The 25993-nt window shown below is 41.6% G+C and overlaps 1 protein-coding gene across 6 annotated transcripts in view; it reads right to left on the bottom strand.

The window, feature by feature from the left end:
* The window catches only part of LOC132695322 (E3 ubiquitin-protein ligase RNF113A), a 506126-nt gene that overhangs the window by 465895 nt on the left and 14238 nt on the right, over positions 1-25993 (bottom strand). For all 6 annotated transcript variants that reach the window (XR_013554665.1, XR_009617811.2, XR_013554666.1 and 3 more), the window contains exon 2: positions 19493-19675. The gene's annotated coding sequence lies outside the window, so the exon portion shown is untranslated. The remainder of the gene's footprint in view (positions 1-19492; positions 19676-25993) is intronic.

Raw genomic sequence — 25993 nt, 5'->3', positions numbered from 1 at the left:
GACACTTCAGGGGCGTTTTTTGTTTGAATTTACTTCCCCTTTCCCATCCCATCCCTGGCACCAAACACAGCCTTACAAATCAGCTCAGACTGGCAGGAGAGATGAAGTCAGCAAGGGCCGTGCCAACTTCCTCTCTCGGCTCTGTCCACCCAGGCCTTGCAAACCCTTCTCTCCACATAGAAAGGGCGTCTCGACTGCTCTCTGAAACAAACCATCGTACACACAGCGAATGGCCTCTGGGGACAGTTACAACAGAGACACCCCCACCTTCATTTCACACAGACTGTGGCCGACAGAACTGAACACCTTCCCATTTACCACCTCTTCTTTTTATTTAATATTAGAAGCTCTGATTCTGAGACTGATTCTTGGATGTGCATTCCAAATAAAGAAGCATTTCTGTGAACCAATGACACTAAAAATTACTTTATGTGGCAAACCATTGACTATCTCCCACTGGATTAGAGAAATCACTCATGTGAATGCCAAAGTTTCCTAAAACAAACAAAAACACAAGAAAATGTAAGGCTATGACCTGCAGTGGTGTTTCCCAACTGCAGGTGCATGGATTTTTAGGCACCACAACTTTGAATTAGCTCAACTGCATGGTTTAGAGCACTGGTTGTCAACTGGGACAATTTTGTGCCCCAAAGAGATATTTTGCAATATCTGGGGACATTTTTGATTGTCACAACCTGGGTGGGGAGCGCTACTGGCATCTAATGGGTAGAGGCCAGGGACGCTGCTAACCATCCTGCAATGCACAAGACAGCCCTCCCAACAAAGATTTCCCTGGTCCTAAATGCCAGTAGTGCGGAGGTTGAGAAACCCTGGTTAGAGGAAAGTACAGGGCCTTTGAAGACAAATATCCTGGATTTGAATCCTACCTTCATCATCAAGCTTTGATTCCTCTTCTTTAAACTTAAAATTATCCTACTTGCCTTACTGAATTGTTGGGGAATCAAATGAGGTCAGAATCTATAAAGAGCCTACTGCTTATAGCATACATTGGGTACTCAAAAAAAGAAGAGATTCTTTCCCTTTCATTTCTTGCCATACAATTCCTCCTTTCAGACCCCTGAGTCTCTGTAGTCACTCTCTCCTCCCTCACTGCTGAGTCAGCTATTTTAATAAACACGTGCTACGTTCTCCTTGTGAGCACTGACCTCTGGTCTGGTAGGGCTGGCTATCACCCAGAGCTGATTCTTCTATCACAAGTGTGAGAACAAGACCCAGTGTATCCCAAGGCCTGGCCGCAGAGATTGTTTCAGAGGAGAGACCACAACCCAAATCTGACCAATCACAGCCACTGTAGGACTGCAGCCAGAGCTTTCAGGAAACACACATTTTCTTTTTGCTTTGGGACTAATCAGAAAATGTGAGAAAATAAATCTGGAGTTTCCCGTAGTTATCTTCATACCACAGAAGAGAACTGAACCAAGAATGAATCAACATGCAGAAATCAGAGACATTAGAAGGCAGGGAAAAAGAAAGATGGGGCACTCCAGTGCTGTCAATGACCATGTAGCTTACATTAGCGTAGGTTAGGTTTCTTTCTCTTGCAACTTAAAGGTTCCTGACTCACATAACTGTGTAGGTGTTAGAAAGCATAGGATGTCAGGATACTAACCAACTCACAAATCTGAACTGGGTGCCAGGCTCAGAACTGAGGGGAACAAAAAGATGTTTTCACTCATATGTGGATCTTGAGGAACTTAATAGAAGACCATGGGGTAAGAGAAGGGGGAAAAATAGTTACAAACAGAGAGGAAGGGAGGCAAACCACAAGAGACCCTTAAAAACAGAGAACAAACTGAGGGTTGATGCGGGGAGTGGAGGAGAAGGGAAAATGGGTGGTGGGCACTGAGGAGGGCACTTGTTGGGATGAGCACTGGGTGTTGTATATAAGTGATGAACCACGGGAAACTACCCCAAAAACCAAGAGCACGCTTCACACACTGTTATGTTAGCCAATTTGACAATAAATTACATTAAATATATATATATATATATATATATATATATATATATATACACACACACACATATATATGTGTGTGTATGTGTGTGTGTGTGTGTGTGTGTGTGTGTGTGTGTGTGTGTATCTGCAGTTCCTGCCCTCAGGATGTTTCCAGTCTAATTGGATAGACAAACATGCAGCACAGATTTAGCATTACAGCGTTGTGTAGATGTAGAGAGAATTGAGAGAATCGCAGGCCACGTGGCTGATCAGTCAGAGGGGGCAGGGGACAATCTTCTGTATTAGAAGGATAGAGAACACTCCATAGAGGATATCACTTAGCTGTCCCTAACTGCCTGAGCTAAGAAGCTGCCCCTTCATTACCCCAGTCCCCATATGCTCAGAACTACAAAGCACGCTTACACATCAAAGGGCCTCAAATGTGGAGTCAAATTCTATTGCCCTCAGATGTGGGCCAGGTTAGTGACTCTCATCTAACAAACAGAATGCAGAAGTGATGTCTTCCAAGACTGGATTGTAAATGGTGAGCCAGTTTCTGACTGGCACTCTCTCTCTCTCTAATTTTATTATGGTATGAACACTTAACATGAGATCTACCCTCTCAACAAAATTTTACATTTGTAATACAGTATTGTTGCCTATAGGCCTTGCTCTCTCCTAGAACATGCACCTTGAGAACCCTAGGTTGACATGTAAGAAGTCAGGCTATCCTGAAGCCGCTATGTTGTAGAGACCACTTAGAAAAGCCACACAGAAATAGAAAGATACCCAAGGAACCCCAATTGTGTTAGCTCATCTGTTTTAGTCTTCCCAGGATTAATCCCCAGATAAGTGAGTAAACGAGCCTTCAGATGTTTCCAACCCTAGCCTTCAAGCTACTCCAGCTGACTTCACAACTGTCCCCACTGTGCTCTGCCCAAATTATACATCCAGAAGCAAAATAAGTATTATTGTTTCAAGCCATTAAAATTTGGGTGGCTTGTTATGAAGACTAAGTAACTGGGAAAAAATGGATCCACTGAAATACCTAACCGAAAATATTAGCCATTTCAAATACATTCCAGAAGCTGAAAGGTGAGTGGTTAAGGTCACTCTAATTGCACCACCTTCTTTGGCTGGTTTCCTCTCTGAGCTTTAGAAAGAAGTAGTGTTACCTTGACGACAAATACCATCCAGAAAATCTCTAGGTTGACATGATATTAACCCCACGTTCCAGCTTCCAGAGAATTTATATTTTACTTTCAAACCCACCTTTCCCTTTTCCTTTTTTATTTTTTTGCTGGATGTTTTCAACTAACAATTTCAACTGTATTAATGATGAAATGTGGCTTTTTCCTAGACAGAAGTGGAATATTTGTCCTTTACTCCTTACCAATTGAACTGCAGAGATGATCTCATTAAAGTCTTCTAAGAAATTCAGCACAGCAACCAGACTCATTTTTGCTCAAAATTATAGGTGCCCAAACGCAGAAGCCATCCCAGCTTTGAGTCCTGCTAGGAGGGAAATGGCTTCTCAATGAGGGGCAGGGGATGGGGGCATCTCTCCCATCAACCCTGATGCTCCCAGGGGATCCCTTTGCCCTGTTCTGACTGCATTTTTTCTTCTAGTTTCTTGTTTAAAAATCAAACTTCTCTGGCCTTCACAAGCACTTTACCAGGAACTTTACCAAGATAATGTAAAAATGTAAACTGATGTCAGATCTAAAAAATCCAGGAAAATCAGAACATTGCATTTTAATCAGTTGGCAGGTGGTCTATGATCATGATGAATTTCTTACTCTGGTTGACACATTTTCAAATGTTAATGTCCTCTCAAGGAATAAACTGTGTTGTAATGATTGAAATAATGGCTTCAAAGGTGAGCATTCCGCTTATTATGGTTTCAAGCCTTGGCAGTGTGCATGGAGAGGTGTTAGGTTATGCACTTGACGGAGAAATAATTATGACCATGTAATGAAAAGGAAGAGGCTTTCAGAGAGGGATTAGGAAGAGGCCCTGGGTCATGAGGGAAAGAGACACCTTCAGCAGGATGAAACAATCCTGAATCAAGTACAACACAATGTGGAAGACACAAGACGAAGTTTCCTCCACCTGCACAATTCACATCCACCAGGGCCCCAGTTTGTGGAAGCATTTTATTTCTCTAAGGGACAATTCAGATTTTTTTTTTTTCTATCAAAACTCAGCTTTCTTTCCACCTAATGCTGAGTCTAGAAAATCTGGAAACTGGAGAGTAACGGGGTGAGTTCCCAGCTTTTCAGCTCTCCAGGAAGAAAGCAAGACAGACAACCTTGTGGCAACCAAACACACTTCCAGCTGCCTGCTGACTGGTAGAATTTGTATGAAAACAAACAAAGAGTAACTGTCAGCAACAGGAAAGGAGAACTAGAAACATTATCTGGAAAGAAATTATTGGTCTCTTATGGCACTTCTTCTTTATTTTAAGCCATGGCTTCTCATCCACTTTGCTTTTTTCAATTCCTAATGAAACCCATCCTGGACTACCTTCATAGGAAAACATGCAAAGCGCTTCACCACAGAAATGCCATCACACATGAAGTACATGATGAGCCGGACTTTTAATGATGAAGCCAAGTCAGAGTCTCCTTGCTTTTCCTGAGATAAATATAATGTGAATCATATAGATGTATAAACTCAGTTGAGTAACTCAAGAAGAAAAGGGAAGACAACTAGTTACCCAACCACCTAAGATCTTGTCTTGTGCCTGAGCAAAGGCATACCACCAAGCAATATATATTACTTTTCTATGCTATACAATAAATTACCCCAAATTTAGTGGCTTAAAACAACACCTGCTTACCACCTGACATTTCCCATAGGTCAGGAGCCTGGGCATCACTTAGGTGAGTTCTCTGCCCGGGGTCTCATGAGTTCATAGGTTCGAGCCCCGCGTCGGGCTCTGTGCTGACAGCTCAGAGCCTGAAGCCTCCTTAGGATTCTTTGTCTCCCTCTCTCTCTGTACCCCCAACCCCACTCATGCTCTGTCCTCTCTCTCTCTCTCTCTCTCAAAAATAAGTAATAAACATTAAAATAAAAAAATAAAGAACATATTATATATACATTTTATTTAATGGGAAAGGTGAGAATATTTTAATAAGTCTTATATGATGGAGCATAGGGCTCCAAAAATAAAGGTATCTAGGACCTGTGAGGGCTTCAAGCAGCTTCCTGAGACCCATTTATCCAATAGCACTAGAATTTATAGGAAGGGGTTACAGAAGAAAAATCTCAAAATGGCACTTACTTTACTATACTTCCCACGTTTAAGGTATTTTAGCATACAAGCTTACTTAAGCCTACTTTTTTCCTTGTGAATGAGAAAAACAAAATGGAGCTTATTTTTATTTCACACATTGCATAAGAATAATCAATTAAGGTACTTATCTAAAGCTCCAGTAGAATTATGTCAAAGAACATGATCTACTCTCAAACTATAGAATCACAGATTCTGAGCAATGAACAGTTGAGCACCATCACCCGACAGATGAAGAGAAAATGTGGTAAGCCCAGGACCACACTAGTGAGTTAGTAGAGACAGGAATCAGAGCTGGTTCACTCCTAACCTATGATGCACCTTCTCCATCATCTCTTAATCTTAACTCATGTTCTTTACACCCAACCTGTCTCTCCAACTAAACCTCACATGTGTGCATGATTTTCAGTTTTAATTCCTTTGGCTTCCCTGGAATTCTCACCCAGAATTCTGAGAATAAATAGTAAGCAAAGCCCTAGAATCCTGGTCATAGAAAGCCTCTCAGAGATCATCTAATCCATCCTCTCCTTCAGGCTGGGTATGCCTTTAACAATATCCCTTACCTGAGGCTTCTGGCCTCTTCTTTAATAACTCCAGTGACAGGGAGCTCACTACTAACGACAAGGGCAACTCCATTCTGAGCAGCCTTAACTGCTTAACCCCGTCATTTCGTAAGTGGTTTTCTACAGGTATATGGAAAAGTATAAGTCATTTCAGAGGCCACTGTGTCTCATATTTAAAGATGATTACCTTTCTCAAATCACTTCTCCCAGAGTCTCTCAGTGCTGGTGTCATTAGCATTTAAAGTAAGACTTCTTCCTCAAGTGGGGCCATCCCGTGCACTGCAAGATGGTTAGCATCACTGGCCCCCCAGGAACTACATTCCACTAGCCTACATACACTCACCTTGTGACAACCTGTTCATTGTGACAACAAATGATTCCCCCCCACACACACATATATTTCTAAAAACCCTTCAGGAGGGGAGGGATACTGTCCCTGATTGAGAAACACTGTGAGTCTAGGTCAAGACCCCCTGAATGCCCTCAACAATTTACCGTACCAGACATGGTACAGTTGTAGAGTTCTTTATCAGCCTATGGGATTCTCAGAGCAACTCATGATGGGAGCTTTGAGTCACTATCCTCATGAACACAGGATTACAGAAAGGATGAGACAGGTAATGACAAGAAGTTAACACTGAATAAAAGGAAAACTTCTCCCTGTTCCATATTTAGGAACCTGCCATCTTGCTCCGCTCCCATATTAAAACCACCCTCCTGTTCTTCTCTGGTGATTGGGAAGCATGTGTTGCCAATTAAGTAATTTTGCTGAATTAGGAATCCAAATTACATTGTTTCCCACTCAAACAGCCATCTCTCAATTATTCTGCCAACAGAAGTGCCTTGTGTAGTCCTTTAAAAATCTTTCACCTTTAGCCATTGTTTTTTTAGCTATTAACAAACTGCAGCTGGATCTTTTGATTTTTATTAAAATTGCTTAAGTCAGAAGGGTTGTTAAGACAGAAAATAACTGAAATCCAAATTGCCCTTGAAATTGCTTTGAAATCAGAGCACAACACTGGCATGAGATCATGACATCATCAAATGTTAGACCACCACATAGTACCTCCAATATCTTGTCCATTTATTCCCAAAATTTTCTTCATTACACATATGATAGCTTGTTGCATTTGGGGAAGCAGTGATCAATATGCACTATGGTGGTAAAAGTATGGGCTTCTTGCTTTGAATCTTGGATCTACTGCTTGCCAGCTGTGTCTGGTATGACACTCCATCAGACCCCCCTTGGAGCACTTTGCTGGTTTCTGTACACCTGTCTCCTTACATGTGGCTTCTGGCCACTCCTGGTATGGAGTGGTTTGGGGTGGGGTTTTCTCCTTTATCTTCTAACCGCCTGTAATTCTTGTCAGAGAACTGTTTGAAGGCTACTGAAACTGCTTTGTGGTAAGGCTCAAAAAGCCAGAAATACCTGGGAGTTTGTGTCTCCCAACACCACCATCACCCTGCTAATGTGGCCCTTAGCCAGAGATTGACCAGGGTAGAAGTATGAAGGCCCAGTTCTTTTGCCATGAGTGAGGACAAGCTATGACATCTATGATGTCACTTACATTCCAGAGGCCCCCCACCCACCCACCCAATTCAATCAGACTGAGGCTGGGACTTCACCTGGAATTACATCCCTGTTTGGTTTCTTTTCCTCTCTTCTGCTTCTTCCAATTCTTAGAGAAATCCTATATAAGCCCCTCCATACACAAATCCTCTTCTCCAGATCTGGAATTCCAACCTGAGACAGGCACTTACTATAATTCACACTTGGCAAGCATTTAATAAACATTACTCTTTATTATGTTTGCCATTAATAGCCATTATGAACTCAGTAACACTTCAAAATGAACCCGTATTTTAGAAGTTATGACCACTTCTAAATACATTGGAAAAATAATTATATATGTGTAAGACATTATAGATTCAGTCTATAACCTGCAGGACAGTCTGGACACACTACGGTGGTCGTATAGTTTTCAATAGCCCACTTTGGGAAATATGGCTTTAAGACAACTCCCTTACTTCACTGAAAACTAAACAAGGAACAAGAGAATCTACGTGAATGGTCCCAGGCCTAGAGCTAAGGAGTAGCAAGCTGAATCAAAACCCAGGTCTCCTGCCATTTTCACTATACACTTTATGTGGCCACTGGTCAGTTTTCAGAGAGCACTAAACCATGGGACCTCGGAAGCCTGCTCAGGGCACTGTCAGCAACTCTCCCTCAATGGTTACCGAAGGCTTGTGTACACACCCAGGCTGGATGTCTTAAAAAAAAAACTACATAGAAGCTTCTGTATTCCAGAAGTGTGTCACTGAGAAGGGACAAAAGACCAAATGCATGAGAAACATTAAGAAAATGCCCATAAAACATCAGGAAGTTGAGATTAGAATAAATTTACAGATGAGAGGAAATTTAGCAGACCTATTTCCTGGTGATTTTCAGCATATTGTTCAGGCAGTAGATTCTTTGGTTCAAACAAACTCTGTCCTGTCAGCCTTCTATCCAACCCTCACTGTCAGCCACCTTCTCCTGGCAGCCTCCTGGGATCTTCAGAGTCAAAGTGCTCCTTCCCTGTCTTCCCAGCCACGGCCATCTGTCAAGCCTCCCTTGGCTCCTGCTTCCTTTTCCCCTACACTGAGGACACTTGAGAATACCTCACCTTCTCACACTGGACACTTCAATGGGCTCTGTTTCACCCACACTCACACCCTTAGAAGAGCATCTTGCCCACAGTGGATGCTCAACGAAAAGCTCTTGAATTGGGGACGCCTGAGTGACTCAGTCTGTTAAGCATCTGATTCTTGATTTCAGCTCAGGTCATGATCTCATGGTTCATGGGTTCAAGGGCCACATCAGGCTCTGCACTGACAGTGTGGAACCTGCTTGGGATTCTCTCTCTCTCTCTCTCTCCCTCTCTCCCGTCCCCCCTTTCAAAATAATTAAATAAACTTAAAAAAAAGAAAAAAAAAAAAAAAAAAGCTCTTGAAGTGATTGCCTATAATCACACCACAACATTGATAGCATCAACCAGATCAGGGACTGACAGAATCAAATACCTGTTGTGGCCCCGTGTTGGGATCCACCCTGAGCATGGTGGGTGGGGAACATCTGGAAGGACTTTGAAGAGAAACAGCCACACATTTCCATTGCAAGATTTGTTACTATCTGTAGGAAAAAGCATGACATGAATCTGTTTCAATTTATGCAGGCATAGATCCTGGGTCAGTTTTAGGAAGCCACTAAAAGGGATGTATGTATCAATTGATTGGGAGTATTTATCAGGAGGGGATGAGGTGAGACTGGAGAATAAGCTCCAAAAGTTCAGCTTCACTGAGGACAAAACTAAACCCTTGTTTTTCCTGCAGATGGGGGATTTTTCTATCTGAGGATAGGCAGCACAGAGTAATCCCCAGGAGAAAGGTTTCTGGAAGGGCCTGTCCCTTCTCAGAGGTTCCCAGGGCCAGCCTGTCACAATTAATAAAGAGGTGCACCCGATTACCTTAAGTACCACAGGCAGGCTGGTGAGGTTCCAGACCCACAAACACAATAGGATCTGGAGAGAGAAACAAACCCCTTGCTGCCAAGCACCACCTGCCGTGTACCCGCACCCTTCAGGGCAGAGGCCAGTGTCTTTTCTGCCTAGCTCAGCTCTTTAAAATCCATCCAGCAATGTGAAAAATGCAGATCTGCTGGCATTTTCTAAAAGGAGTGGTTAGGAGGCACCCTGAGCTAGCCAGGAGGATTACTGCTTTCTCTCCCGTGACTCACTGGCTTTCTTGTCAGGAACCCGGCCCAGAAAAGAAGGAGAAGAGGACCTAGAAGTGGCCTATGTCCAGGAGTCAGTCTCTGAGGGCCCTAGGCTCCCCGCTATTCCCCAGCCCCTTTAACACACCAATTCTCAGTCCATCAAAGCCTGCTTTCAGGAGGGATCCCAAGAGCCATGTTTATGCCCTAAAGGCCATGGTTTCCCAAAAGGTATTCACATATATCAAAAAAGGAAAAGGGGGATGCCTGGGTGGCTCAGTCAGTTGAGTGTCAGACTCTTGATTTCAGCTCAGGTCATGATCTCACAGTGGTGAGACTGAGCTCCGTGTCGGGCTCCACACTAGGCGTGGAGCCTACTTAAGATTCTCTCTCTCCCTCTATCCTTCCCCCGCTCACATGCCCTCTCTCAAAAAATAAAAGAATTAAATTTTTTTTTAAAAAGGAAAAGGGATGTTTTCCCCAAAATGGGTTTGGGAAATCCAAAGTTAAAAGATATTTATTTTCAGCGTGCCTGGTTGGCTCAGTTAGCAGAACATGCAACTCTTGATCTCAGGGTTGTAAGTTTGAGCCCCACATTGGGTGTAAAGATTACTTCAAAACAAAATCTTTAAAAAAATAAAGATGTTTATTTTCTTGAGGACTTCTCAGAGCCTTTACAACCTAATGAGAACTGGGAAATTCCAACAATATGATACAGTATACCACATTTTCCCAACATGTTAAATCATTAACATGACTTAATCATAAAACACTTTACCCACAAGCATCTCCTAGAACTAGCAGAATTTAATTCAATTTATTGCTCTTCTACCTCAGCAGGTTCCCAAAGTGTGGTCCATGGACACACTTTCAAGGATCCATGAAGTCAAAACTATGTCTGTAATCACAGCAAGATGGTATTTGTCTTCACTGTGTTGACATGGACATTGATGGTACAAAAGCAGTGAAGGGGAGGGTAAGACTGATGGTGCCTTAGCATATATCAAGGCAGTGGCCTCAAACTGTGCTAGTCATTGTACCCCTTACTGTCACATACTCCCAAGAAAGAAAAAAGTTTTAGTTAAGAATGTCCTTGATAAACATAGAAAAGCATTAATTGTACTAAAGCTCAACCAGGGAATATACATATATTAAATATATTGTGTAAATAAATGAGAAATATATGCAAGGCACTTCTGCATACTAAGTACAATGGATGCCTCTAGGAAATGTTCTTGTGCAACTGTTTGAGTTGCAAGCTGAATTGGTCTTTTTTTTTTTTTAATGGGACACCATTCTATTTGACTGACAGACAAACTATGGTTATACAGATTTGGGTATTTGGCAGACATTTTCTTGGAAATGAATGAAATGAGCATATCTCGACAAGGAAAACAACTGACAGCATTTGATGTCAATTATAAAATTTGAGGTTTCAAACAAAAATTAGAATTTTGGGAAACTTGTATTCACCACCATGAGTTTGACAGCTTAAAGACTCTTTTAATGAGCTTGATGGTGACATTAACAAATGTGCTATTTTGATATGATACAAAATGAAATATGTCAATATTTGGAAGATCTGAATAACTCAGTGAACTAATATTTTCAAAATAATTAATGCATGATGTTACAAAATCTTACATGGGTATAAAATCCATTCAAAGTGCAATTTAGACCAGTGTATTTAAATGTAACAGAGTATGAAATTTTCACTGCTCTGGTTTCAGATTCTATATGCAACCTCCTAGAAATTACCACTTGTCAAGATTTGTTGTAATGTCAAAGAAAATATCCATAAATATCTGAAATGACTATTTAAAATACTCCTCCCTTTTCTGGCTACATACTTCTACAAGTTGGATTTTCTTTACCCACTTCAACTAAAGTAACATACCACAACACATTAAATGCAGAGGCAGATGAGAATCCAGCTGCTCCTATTAAGCTAGACATCAAAGAAATTTGCAAAAGTATAAAACAATGCCATTCTGAGTCTCACTAGCAAGCATTTTTTTGTTTTGTTTTGTTTTGTTTTGGAAAGTATAGACTTTTTTTTCAATAAAAAAGTAATGTTTTCTTGTAATGGTTTTACTATTGATATTTTTTAATGAATTAATAAATATTTTAAACATTTCTCAATTTACGTTTTGTATCAGGGATATGCAAACTTTTCTGTAAAGGTACAAATAAACATGTTGGGCTCCATGGTTCATACAGTCTCTGCTGCAACTAATCAACTCTACTGTTATAGCATTGAAGCCACATAGACAACATATAAATAAATGGGCTTGGCTTTGTTCCAATAGCATTTTATTTACAAAAAAAAAAAAAAAAAAAGTCATGGGCTACGGGCACCTGGGTGGCTCAGCCGGTTAAGCATCCGACTTCGGCTCAGGTCATGATCTCGCAGTCCGTGAGTTCAAACCCCACATCAGGCTCTGTGCTGACAACTCGGAGCCTGGAGCCTGCTTTGGATTCTGTGTCTCCCTCTCTCTGACCCTCCCCCGTTCATGCTCTGTCTCTCTCTGTCTCAAAAATAAATAAACGTTAAAAAAAAAAAAGTCATGGGCTAGATGTGGCCCATGCACCATAGTCTGCTGACCCCTATATTTTATGATAAATATCAATAGATACGACCGACTTAAAAGCTCTTTCGGGTTCTCACTAATTTATAAGTGTAAAGGGACCCCACAACCAAAAAGATTGAAAAATGCTGTTCTACCTGAAGTATGATCACTTTATCATCTTCAAAAGGAATTTCAGACACAGAGAAAGAGGAGATATGTTGGGGTGGGAGCGCTTCATCCTGGGGTCATCAGCCTGCTCCGGTTCCCTGTGGGGATGGATCCCGTAAGCAATAAAAGGCTTGGGAAGGCGAGATTCTGACTAAACACAATTGCACTCCACAGTGGCATTTCCAGTCACCTCTGGAATCTACTTCATCTAGAAAAAGACTCAGTTTTTGGCCACTGTGGGGCCACTGCCACTGCCATGAGCCTATCCAAATGGACAAATAAACAAAATCAATAAAATCCCATCTTCACAAAGACAAAAGTCACACAATGCCAAAGTGCATCAGCAGGACAACCTCCGACCAGCAAACAGTAAACAGCAAGGGGTTCTCTTGCACTCGGCCCCCTGGCGAGACGGGACTACATGGGGGTGAGGGTACCGATCCTCACACAAGCAAAACCCGTCAAACCTAGATAGCATACAGAAGATCCCTGACTGCTCGGTGCATGCCAGTTATACAAGACTCAATAGGCTTGGCAAAAGGCTGGCTCCTCAGCCCTCAGCTTTTACTGTATATTTTAATGCAGGAATTGAGTCACACCTGCAAATCTTATGACAAATGATGTTTTATTAACTTTGAAGAGTGCCAACTCATTTCCTGGGTTCCAAGCCAACCTGACATAATAGAGTCCTTTCAACAACCCAAAAAGTTGGTATAATGTCCAAAATATTTCAAGGAATGAACACTTCTTAATTTGTTAATAAGTTCTGTGTCAGTCAGCTCTAATAGGATAAAAGCCTATCATTAGAGACCCAAAGCAAACTCACAGCACCTGCCATCACCTTATTGCCTGCTGGACCTTTTTTCTTTGACTGTTTTTTTTTTTTTCCTTCTAGCAATGCTTTGTGTGACAAGAAGAGTTTTCTGGTGCCTTTCACACAGTTGGCTCTCCTGTCCACTGATCTTCTGGGTATTTTTAGTTCACTCCCTTGATGATTTTATTGGATCAACATATCAAGCTGTGAGGTTGTGCAACATGGAATGTCAACACAAACAGACACATCTAGAATAGCAGTGTTCCCTCTCTGCCACTAGAGAGCATCCCCACCCCCATCAACACAGACACACACATATCTGCCTTTCCTCAGTCACAAAGCTATCCAATTGGGCCCTTCTCTTCACAATTCTGTTTTCGCCTCACTGACTGGCAAAACTCAGGCGTTCCAGCGTTGTCCTTGCTCTTAAAAGGGACAAGATCACTAGAGAAGCAAGGCAAACACTAACTACACACATGCAAAGAAATGACAGTCCACCTCTTAAGGGATAGACAAAGTGAATTGTCTGCTTACACTGGATAAAAGTAAGACAAGTCTGCATAGTCTTTAAAGATAGAGAAAAGTGCCTTCTTAGAGCAGAAAGCGTGCAGTGTGGCACCTCAAGTCATGAGGATACAGTGTGTTTGTGGGGCTGGGACAAGAAAGAAGGGAACTGAGACCTGTGCAAGAGATCTGAAGTGCATTTGAACTTGAGCAAGGGAATATAGCTCCTCCCTAAGTGGAGGGGGAGCTTTGTGGAGTCAGAATGTGGAGTCAAGGAAAACTGAGCCCTGGATCATGGAGGAAGAAGGTCCAAAGTCCAGCATGTTTGATGAGACAAGGAGGAGACATCACTAAGGTTCCAGCAAAAGCAGGAATTTACACCCTCAGTTGACCAGGAAATCTAGGATTTTCAGGTTGAGAGGACAGAATCCACAGGCCATAACACTAATCTACTGTGAGGTAATAGCCTAATCTACACTTTTTTGGGTTTACCAGGACAGACTACGTGGCCTTTTTGAACCCGTTTTCTCATTTATAAAATGGGATAATAATAGTACCTTATCAGCTCTGGCTGCCAGAACAAAATGCCATAGACAAGGTGGCTTAAACAGAAGTGTAGTTTCTCACAATTCTGGAAGCGGGGAGTTCAGGATCAGGGTGCCAGAATGGTCAGGTTCTGGGGAAGGACTTCTTCCTGACTTGTAAATGGCCACTTCTTCACGGTGTTCTCAAATGGAGGAGAGACAGCATGTGAACACAGGTCTTTTCCTATCTTATAAGGACACTAATCTCACTATGGGGGCTCCATCCTCATGGCCTCTCTCCTTTAAACCTCATCACCTCCTCCTAAAGGCCCATATCCAAAACTATCACGTGGGGGTGGGTCATGCTAGGATGCAACAGAAAGTTACTCAAATAAGAGGACTGAAAGCGATCAGCAGAAGCAAGGAGGGGAAGGGACAAAAGTAGGGAAAGAATGTGTCTTGTTTTGTGGAAGCAACACTTCTAGCCAAGAGTCACCCAAGTAAGTGTTTCACCTAATAACCCCTTGCTAGGTGTGTCTCACCTGACAGCTCTTTACATGAGTCAGTTTGAGCTGAATTGGAGCTGAAGACCTATGCAGAAGCTCCCCTCAGTTGTCCGAAGTTACTTTTAGCTCATTATAATGCTAAGATCTCCTCCTATGGGCAGAGCTTTCCACCATGTTTGGAACATATGATGTATGCACCACCAAGCTGACACACTAGGCATGCATAATTGAACCAAAGTGCCTAAGCAAGCTCCCTGCCCCCACCTCTAATACACTGCACAAAAGCTGCCTGTACTAACCCCATAGGGAGACAGCACTTTACAAGTTATCTTCCCATCTCTTTACTTGTAACAAGTAACAAAAAGTTCTTTGGTTTCACCATTTCCTTGGGTTGTGTTCAATTTGATGCACCCCAAGCAGCAAACCCCTTGAGTCTGGTTATAGACTCAACATACAAATTTGGAGGAGACACAAACATTCAGTGTACAGCAAATGCCTACCACAGAGAGCTGTGATGATTCAGTGAAGTTTACACACATAGGGCTAATTTAGCACAGTGCCCGGCACATCACTGGAACTCATTAAAGATGACCATTTTTCTTATTCTTATTTGTTTTAGGGAGTTAGCAGAGGAAATATTTCCACAAGCCAGCACCACTGTTCACCCAGAGTTGTGTTTGACAGGCAGTTGCGATGGCATTTCAACAAATGAATCTGTTGCCTTTTACTGGAAGGTAGCCAGGCCTTGCTCTCTGGTCCCAGGAACCCACATTCCCCATGTCCATGTCACAGGTGCTACACAGAGGTCAGAATTACTGGGAGAAGCAGTCTTCCACATGGCCTGGTATCAGCGCCTCCTTGGCAACCAGGTAAAAACAAGGACCGTCCCGGAGTGTAAGAATCTAGGCAACTAAAAGGCAACTGACAGAATGGGATAAGATATTTGCAAACAACGTATCAGATAAAGGGTTAGTATCCAAAATCTATAAAGAACTTATCAAACTCAACACCCAAAAAACAAATAATCCAGTGAAGAAATGGGCAAAAGACATGAACAGACACTTCTCCAAAGAAGACATCCAGATGGCCAACTGACACATGAAAGAATGCTCAACATCACTCATCATCAGGGAAATAAAATCAAAACCACAATGAGATACCACCTTATACCTGTCAGAATGGCTAACATTAACAACTCAGGCAACAACAGATGTTGGCAGGGATGTGGAGAAGGAGGATCTCTTTTGCATTGCTGCTGGGAATGCAAGCTGGTGCAGCCACTCTGGAAAACAGTATGGAGGTTCCTCAAAAAATGAAAAATAGAACTACCCGATGACCCAGCAATTACACTACTAGGTATTTATCCAAGGGATACAGGAATGCTGTTCCGAAGGGACACACGCACCCCAATGTTTATAGCAGCACTATCAACAATAGCCAAAGTATGGAAACAGCCCAAATGTCCATCGATGGATGAATGGATAAAGAAGATGTGGTACATATATATATAATGGAGTATTACTTAGCAATCAAAAAGAATGAAATCTTGCCATTTGCAAGATGTGGATGGAACTAGAGGGTATTATGCTAAGCGAAATTAGTCAGAGAAAGACAAATATCATATGACTTCACTCATATGAGGACTTTAAGACACAGAACAGATGAACATAAGGGAAGGGAAACAAAAATAATACAAAAACAGGGAGGGGAACAAAACATAAGAGACTCTTAAATATGGAGAACAAACAGAGGGTTACTGGAGGGGGTGTGGGAGGGGGGATGGGCTAAATGGGTAAGAGGCATTAAGGAATCTACTCCTGAAATCATTGTTGCACTATATGCTAACTAATTTGGATGTGAATTTAAAAATAAAATTAAAAATAAAATAAAATAATAAAAAGTGAAATGAAATGAAAATTAAATTAAATGAAATTAAAATAAATTAAATTAAATTAAAAAAGAATCTAGGCAGGAGTCTGTGACTAGACGGTGAGACATCCTCACTTTGTCTTTTCCCCCATAACGTGGACCAGTGGTTCTCAAACTTGAGTGTAAACCAGAATCCCCTGGAGAACGTGTTAAAACACAGATTGCTGAGTCCCACCTCCAGAGTTTATGAATCAGCAGGTATGGGATGGGCCAGAGAATCTGCATTTCTAACTAGTTTCTAGACGATGGTGACGCTGCTGGTTTTGGAACTACACTTTTGAGAATCACTGATGTAGACTGTGAAACAGAAGCTCCAGCAGTTTATTTCCCATGACAGTCCAATAATTTTAATAAAAGGCTGACATTCCAGTAACTCCTACGCTTCCCCCCAAGATTCCAAATTGAGGATAAAGTCAGCCACTGTGATTTTCAACACCAGAAAAGGTGGCATCACTTTGAAAAGTAGAAGTGAGGGGCGCCTGGGTGGCTCAGTCAGTTGGGCGTCCGACTTCGGCTCAGGTCATGATCTCGCGGTCCGTGAGTTTGAGCCCTGCATCGGGCTCTGTGCTGACAGCTCAGAGCCTGGAGCCTGCTTTGGGCTCTGTGTCGCCTTCTCTCACTGCCTCTCTGCCTCTCATGCTCTCTCTCTGTCTCTCTCAAAAATAAATAAACATTAAAAAAATTCTTTAAAAAAAAAGAAAAGTAGAAGTGATCTGCCGTTATATTTTAAGCAAGAAAAAAGTAAAGCTCAGACAAGTTTAGAATATGTTCCCAGGGTGTATAAGAGGAATTGTCAAGCTTTTGAAAACTAGAATTTGAATGGCAGGAGGGGTTGGAATTCTAAACTATCAACTAGATGATAATCTATCCCTTTTTCCCCAGCATTTTCTCTGACTTTGGACAGTCTTATCTTATCTCTGACACCTGGTGTGAAAACAAAGTATGTCAAACACTTGTTCAATTCCCACCCTTATGTTGCTCTAGGAAATAATTTGACTGACTCTTGTTTGTGCAAAAAATTCTTGGCTTCCTGTCTCTGGTTTTGAATTTCTCACTGCACCAAACTGGAAGCACAGCAGGTGAAAACATCAAATGCTTTTTATCCACCTGCACAACACTGGAGGCAATCCTCAGGGAATTCCTGCTGCTCACTGTATTTCCAGATCTTTGCCTGTCCACCCAGGCTTGCCCTGGGGTACAAGTTTATTGGGCCTCTCCTAGTCAATACATTTCTCTGAAATATATCAAGCCATGCTCAGCTACTTCTTAGACACCCCAAGAACTTAATCTTTACTTGTTCTTTATGAGAGAGTAGGCTGTTGCCACAGCTATGCTTGACAGTGGTTTGTTCCCTTCCTTTCCCAGGGAGGTTTGAAACCACAGACTTGAACACAAAGGCATAACTATACAGCATAAAAGGCTTTTTACTCAGTTTAAAACTTGGATTTTTCAACCCAGGACTCAGGTCTTCATGGAGTCCCTCTTTTTGAAGAAACTCAGTAGCATCTTCCCACGTTCCATCAGGACACTAGCTAGCCATCACCCTCTCTAAAGACATTAGCTTCTGTCAAACTAAGCACCACCACCAGTGAACCCTCATTACCATAAAAGAATTCTTCTAATATATTTCTTTTAGTCTTATTTTATGGGGCAGAGGTAACTCCAAAACAAAAGGTAACTTTGAAGGTTTTTTTCAGGTCATCTTCACTCTGCGTTTTCCTTCCGGTTGGGTGCTCAGAAAGCCTTCAAGTACCCCAAACAAACTTGCCATATTCCACCCATATGCACTTGATCTAACTCAGTTGTTCTCAACTGGGGGCAACTCTGGCCCCCAGGGACATTTGGCAATGTTCAAAGACATTTTTGGTTGTTCCAATCGCGGTGAGGGATACTCCTGACATCTAGTGGATAGAAACCAAGGATGCTACTAAACATCCTACAAAGCTGAAAACAGCCTCACAACAAAGTATTGCCCAGCTCCAAATGTCAATATTGCCAAACTGGAGAAACCCTGATAAGTGACTCCCCAGAGGGAATGGACAACCCTGCTCCCAAAGACTTAGTTCCTATGAACAGGAGGGTAACGGACAGAATCTCTGGCTAAATTTCCAACCTAGAGAAAGCCCCTAGAACAGCAGTGATTCTTCACATTCACATGAAAAGAATGAGAATTTGAAGTTATGGCATCATCCTTGGAAGATGGGTATGTTAAGTTAGGTCCTCCCAGAAGAAAAAAGTACAAGAGGTTCATTTAGGAGGTAATCCCAGGAAAACTCAGTAGGGGAGTAGAGAAGTAAGATAGGAAGAGGGGGAAGTCATTAGAGGGTGTTGTCATCAAGCAAGTTACCAGTGTGGACAACAGAAGCTTAATCCTACCGGAGAATGCTGGGAAGACCTAGAACACTGTCTTTAGTTATCCCAACTGAGAGCCAAGGAAGTGGTGCCATTTACTAACACATCTTGTCAGTCACGGTTGAGGGCTCCCAAGGGCAACTGATTCCTCAGCACTTGTAGCTGGCCCAAACACAATTTGCTCTCAAGCAAAATCCTCACTCAAAGACTCTCAGGTGCTGACAGTTGAAAGTCAGGCTGGTTGGTGCACGAAACTGGTAGGCGCATGAAACTGGTAGGTGCATGAAACTGGTTGGCGCATGAAAGTGGTTAAGGATGCATCTTCTACAGTGGGATTGCTGGGTGTGCTCGTTTTATACCTCATATTTCTCTCATGTTTGGGCATTTACAATGAGCATTTATTACCTCAGTAGCAAGAAGAAAACACTTGAAACCTACAATACCAGACGGAAATGCAAAAAGCATAATTAAAACATAGGAGTAAACACAGCTTTTGATACTAGTTAAGCTCTCCAATTTAAAACTAAGAACAAGGCATTTCAAAACCATACTTTACCCAACATGAGATAGAGGTGATCTAACTTGCAGTGTTGGTAGCACCGTCACTGTAGATGTGCCATCTCAAAGCTGCCATGCCACAAAGCTCTGACTGCATAAAGCTCCTGGACTGGACAGGATGAGGAAGCCAAGGCAGAGGTCATGGTTTCCTAAACTTCATGCCCGGGCTTGGATTACCTGTCTATAAAATTTGAAAATTCAAACTTGTAAAAAGTATTGCCCCGAGCTTCAATTTTAAAAAAAATCTATTAACAAAGTAACTCAAGCAGAGACAAGAATGTTACAGGAAAATTAACTGATTTCAGTCAACGTTGGAGAATTAAAGCTCCCATTCCATTTGACAAGATCTCACTTTCCAAAGTTTGGTGTTTTATCAATTCATATACAACATAACTAGGAACTCTAAGCCTTATCAACCATCAAATATTTTGTCACCTTTTTTTTTTGCATTATTTTTTTAATGCCCAAGAGTCTAAACCTCCACTAATACTCATAAAAGAAACTGAACTTGTTTCAACTGTATTAACTAATACAAGATGAACTAATTTAAATTATAATAGTATTCAGAAAAATGCAATATTAGTCTGGGATTAATTGTAGCATTTCTCCTATCAAAAGAAAGTTATCAATTATTCTAAACTTAATAAAAACAGTTTAAACAAAATCTTCAGATTTGAAAAGTACCTCAGAAAATAATTGTTATTGATGTACATATTCATTTATTTGATACTTAGCTCCAATTTAAAAGATCAATCATGAATCTGTGGGAAGGATAAAGTGTGGAGATTTTTGTGATGCCAGATAAGGAGGATATTAGTAAAGCCCAAAACAATACACAAACGCACACACACACTTTTGTGTTTTTAAATTAATGAACATATTTGAGACATTTTCATTCAGCATAAAATATATATCATTTTAACTAGAAACACCCATCTTTTTGAAATACTAAATATTCAATAATTAATGAAAAATAAGGAGGTTCTTAAAAAGTAGAACATGAATAGATTATTTCTATAGTATCAACTCAAGAACTTAAAATTCAGCTATGTCACTGCAGAGTAAAAAGCACATTCCAATAAAAATAAGTCTGAGAGGACAGTTCTGCTTTTGCTTATTCCCAACACCAGGTATGTCAGTCACCTCATCCAAGAGTCTATGGATAAACATTCCCTTAAAGAGTCCTTTAAGCTAAAACTTAAAGAAGGCAAGATACAACTTCTTGAGAGTGGCTAAAACTCACATTCTAGACTGTGAAGGACAAACATTTTTCTGTGGCTAACCCAGAGCGCAATGTACAGAGCAAACGCACAGTTCTGATATCTGCTTCCTCCTCCTACCACTGTGGTCAAGACCTCAAGTCTTCAGCCTGACCCTTTCTGGACCCATCATCTCCTTAGGTGTGTCTCATGATCATGACATTTTTCTCCTATGTCATTGCTGCACTGAAATTTCTGTTTATTTGTTGAAGGCATCTTACAAATGGGTGATCATTTCAAAACTTCTTTTGGACACTGTACTCAAGGTGGTGCAGGGAAGTGATATTTTCATTCACCACCCTACTCCATAAAGAAAGCAATGGTAAAGTGTAAAGACAGAAAAACAAAAGTATAAACTTGGGCTCAAAAGCCAGAAAAAAATCTCTGTGGACCAGAAAAGAATACAAATGCTAAACAGTGAACTGGGCTGAAGCTGCAGACTTACTGGGGTCATGTCAAAAGTATGTAGCAGACCACCTGCAAAGGCTCCCACTGGCCAAAGATGGAACAACTGCAACATCAAGAAGAATAATACCTACAAAAAACTGAAACCCAGTAAAACTGAAAACTCCAGAGTTGATAATGATACCTTTTTTTAAATTTATTTATTTTGGGAGAGACAGAGAGCATGCAAGCAGGGAAGGAACAGAGAGAGAGGAAGAGAGAGACAATCCCAAGCAGGCTCCATGCTGTCAGCACAAAGACCAATGTGGGGCTCAAACCCAAGATCCGTGAGATCATGACCTGAGCCAAAATCAAGAGTTGGAAGCTTAACCGACTGAGCCACCCAGGTGCTCCAATAATGATATTTTTAAAAAAATTAGTTGCCTCTTGAAAATTCTAGAGAATCAGGACACTTGGGTGGCTCAGTCAGTTGAGTGTCTGGCTTCAACGTTTAAGCCCCACATTGGGGTCACTGTCAGCCTGTCATCACAGAGCCCACTTCAGATCCTCTGTCTCCCTCTCTCTGCCCCTCCCCGACTTGAGCTCTCTCAAAAATAAACATTAAAAGAAGGGAGCTAACATGGCGGAGAAGTAGGGGATCCAAAGTTCCCTTGTCTCTCCAACGTTTTTTATTTATTTTTGGGACAGAGAGAGACAGAGCATGAACGGGGGAGGGGCAGAGAGAGAGGGAGACACAGAATCGGAAACAGGCTCCAGGCTCCGAGCCATCAGCCCAGAGCCTGACGCGGGGCTCGAACTCACAGACCGCCAGATCGTGACCTGGCTGAAGTCGGACGCTTAACCGACTGCGCCACCCAGGCGCCCCCAAAGTTCCCTTGTCTCTCAAACACAGCAGTGTTGAGGCCAAAGGACTTTGAACTCCAAGAGTCCGGGTGGCAAAGTGACAGAGACACCCCCAGGGACCTACCGGGACAATGTGATGGGCCATAGGTGCGTGACTGCGAACTGGGAGAGATACAATGGGCATCAGAGGAATGGAGGGGAGGGATCCCCTTCTGCAGGAAGACAAAGGGAAGAGAAAGAGAGGATGGGGAAGCGTAGGACTGTATCTGGACAAGAGAAAAACCACAGACTGGGACGGAGAAATATCCAATCTCTAACTGTGGGGCTTTCTCTGCACTGGGGCCAGCTGCCCTGTTCACACACCTGGGGAGGAGGGGAGCCGGTCCCAGGCTCAGTAACTAGTTCAGAGGCGCAGTCTGCAGTGAGAGAAAGTAATCCCCTCCCTGGAGTGCTGTGGGAAGACAGTATATGGCCATTCAAAGGACAAAGACCCTGCCTGTGCCCACCAGCCAGAAAACATATATTGGGTGGCAAAGAGTGGGAACCTTAAAGACATCGGGGTTTAAGTCCCAGCTAGCTCCAGGGAGACAAAGGATTCGCAGAGTGGGACAAACCACGGGAGGCACTGTGCAGTGGCACGGGGTGGCTCTTCCCCGGAATCAGGGTGCACGGAGTGGGACTCTTTAAGACATCGGGGTTTAAATCCCAGCCAAGTGCTAGGGAGGCACGGGAATCAGTGGAGCAGGACAAACCACCTCATTTGTGCCCCTACCATGGTGAGGATGGCTTGAACAGAGTGGTTTGGGGCACCTGATCCGTGGAGGAGAGACTGGGGGGTCGCTATCTATCTCCCCATCACCAACAAGGTGGGGCTTCGGGGAATGGACAGCAGGCCCACACGGGAGGCAGAACAGCATACACTGAACCACGCCTCTCTGCACCTGGTAACTGCACATCTACTGGAGCAGTACTGATGCTGACAAACCAGACAGCCCCTCCTCCAGACCAGGGCTGTTGCACTGCCTGGTTTAATTCTTGGATAATTCTTATTATACATATTCTATATATATAACATAGAATATAGAATTATATATATAATATATATAGAAAGAACATATGTATATATGGAAGAATATACACACGCATATGTATGTATACTTATATACATATATAACACATATATATATATATACAACACACACATATATATGTATATAGAACACATGTATATACATACGTAATCTTCCTTCCTTTTCTCCTTATCTCCTCCCTCCTCTAGTCTGGTTACTCTGGTTGTTGGTTTGTTTAAGCAGAAATATTTAATCTATTCTCTTTATACATGATGTACACCTCCTTCTTTATTTTCCTTTCTCCCTCTGAATTAAGCCATATAGTTTCTGTCTGGTCAATTTTATTTTCTTTTCCTTTTCCCCCACCTCCTTCTTTATTTTCCTTACTCTCTCTCTGGTTTAAGTCGTATAGTTTCTTTGGTCATTTTTATTCTCTTTTCTTTTACCCTTGCCTCTGTCATTTCTCTCTTTGTATGGGAGAAGGCCTCTTCCATCAGCACTGCCTCCACCCTGTTGGCTACTTGTATCTGGTGTTTCTGGTTTTTTTTTTTGTTTTGGGGGCTTTTTTTGTGTGTTTGTTTTTATTTTTTGTTTGTTTTCCTTTCCAGGCCTACTTCAACAAATCAAAGCCCACCTGGTGGAGGGTCCAAAACATCACTACAAGTAGGGAGATAAAGTAACCAAAGTCACAACAACAAACAGCAAGTAGCACACTCCAAAAAACACCTCCTGAAGGGCCAGGCCCTGGACAGTGTATGACCCCTCTTTAGTATAGTAGTGCTCACAGGTGCAGGGCACATAACAAGCTTTTAAAACACATAGGGACAGAAAACTAGCCAAATGACAAAAAGAAGAATTCTCCTCAAAAGAAATTCTAGAAGAAATGGCAGCTAAAGAATTGATCAAAACAGATATAAATAATATAACTGGACAAGAATTTAGAAAAATAATCATAAGATTAATCACTGGGCTTGAAAAAAGCGTAGAAGACAGCAGAGGATCTATTGCTGCAGAGATCAAGGAACTAAAAAATAGCCATGATGAATTTAAAAATGCTGTAAATGAGGGGCAAAATAAATTAGAGGCCGTGACAGTGAGGACTGAAGAGACAGAGAGAAGAACAGGTGAAATAGAAGATAAAATTATAGAAAAAGATGAAGCTGAGAAAAAGAAAGACAAAAAAATTCTGGACCATGAGGGGAGAATTAGAGAACTAAGTGATTCAATGAAACGGAATAATATCTGTATCACAGGAGTTCCAGAAGAAGAGAGAGAGAAAGGGGCAGAAGGTGTACTTGAACAAATCATAGCTGAGAACTTCCCCAATCTTGGGAAGGAAACAGATATTGAAATCCAGGAGGCACAAAGAATTCCCTTGAGATGTAACTTGAATCGATCAATCTCCTGCATGACATATCATAGTGAAACTGGCAAAATACAAAGATAAAGAGAGAATTCTGAAAGCAGCTAGGGACCAACAGGCCTTAACCTACAAGGGTAGACACATAAAGGTAGTAGCAGACCTATCTACTGAAACTTGGCAGGCCAGAAAGGAGTGGCAGGATATTTTCAATGTGCTGAATAGGAAAAATATGCAGCCAAGAATCTTTTATCCAGTAAGCCTGTCATTCAGAATAGGAGGAGAAATAAAGGTTTTCCCAAACAAACAAAAACTGAAGGAATTCATCACCACTAAACCAGCCCTACAAGAGATCCTAAGGCGGACTCTGTGAGTGAAATGTTGCAAGGACCACAAAGGACCAGAGACATCACAAGCATGAAATCTACAGATAACACAATGACTCTAAACCCGTATCTTTCAACAATAACACTGAATGTAAATAGACTAAATGCTCTAGTCAAAAGACACAGGGTATCAGAGTGGATAAAAAAACAAGACCTATCTATTTGCTGTCTACAAGAAACCCATTTTAGACCTGAGTACACCTTCAGATTGGAAGTGAGGGGAAGGAGAACCAACTATCATGCTACTGGAAGTCAAAAGAAAGCTGGAGTAGCCATTCTTATATCAGACAAACCAGATTTTAAACTAAAGGCTGCAACAAGAGATTATATCATAATTATGGAGTCTATCCATCAAGAAGAGCTAACAATTACAAATGTTTATACACTAAATTTGAAAGCACCAAAACATATAAAACAATTAATCACAAACATAAGCAATCTTATTGGTAAGAATGTGGTAATCTCAGGGGGCTTTAATACTCCACTTACCACAATGGACAGATCATCCAGACAGAAAATCAATAAAGAAACAATGACCCTGAATGATACACTGGACCAGAAGGACTTGACTGATATATTCAGAACTTTTCAACCTAAAGCAGCAGAATACACATTCTTCTCGAGTGCACACAGAACATTCTCCAAGATAGATCACATACTGGGTCGCAAAACAGCCCTCAATAAATATAAAAGAATTAATACCAAACCATGCACATTTTCAGATCACAACACTATGAAACCTGAAATCAACCACAGGAAAAATTTGGAAAACCTGCAAATGCATGGAGGTTAAAGAACATCCTACTAAAGAATGAATGGGTCAACCAGACAATTAAAGAAGAAATTTAAAAATATATGGAAACAAATTAAAATGAAAACACAACAGTCCAACCCCTTTGGGATGCAGCGAAGGCAGTCATGAAAGGAAAATATATTGCAATCCAGGCCTATCTCAAGAAAAAAGAAAAATCCCAAATACAAAATCTAACAGCACACCTAAAGGAACTAGAAACAGAACAACAAAGAAACCCCAGGGCCAGCAGAAGAAGAGAAATAATAAAGTTCAGAGCAAAAATAAACAATATAGAATCCAAAAAAAACAAACAAACAGGAGAACAGATCAATGAAACTAAGAGCTGGTTTTTTGAAAAAATAAACAAAATTGTAAATCCCTAG

Source organism: Panthera onca, chromosome A3, assembly GCF_046562875.1.
Source record: "Panthera onca isolate mPanOnc1 chromosome A3, mPanOnc1 haplotype 2, whole genome shotgun sequence".
NCBI classification, from domain to species: Eukaryota; Metazoa; Chordata; class Mammalia; order Carnivora; family Felidae; genus Panthera; species Panthera onca.
This window is presented reverse-complemented; position numbering and strand designations above follow the sequence as displayed.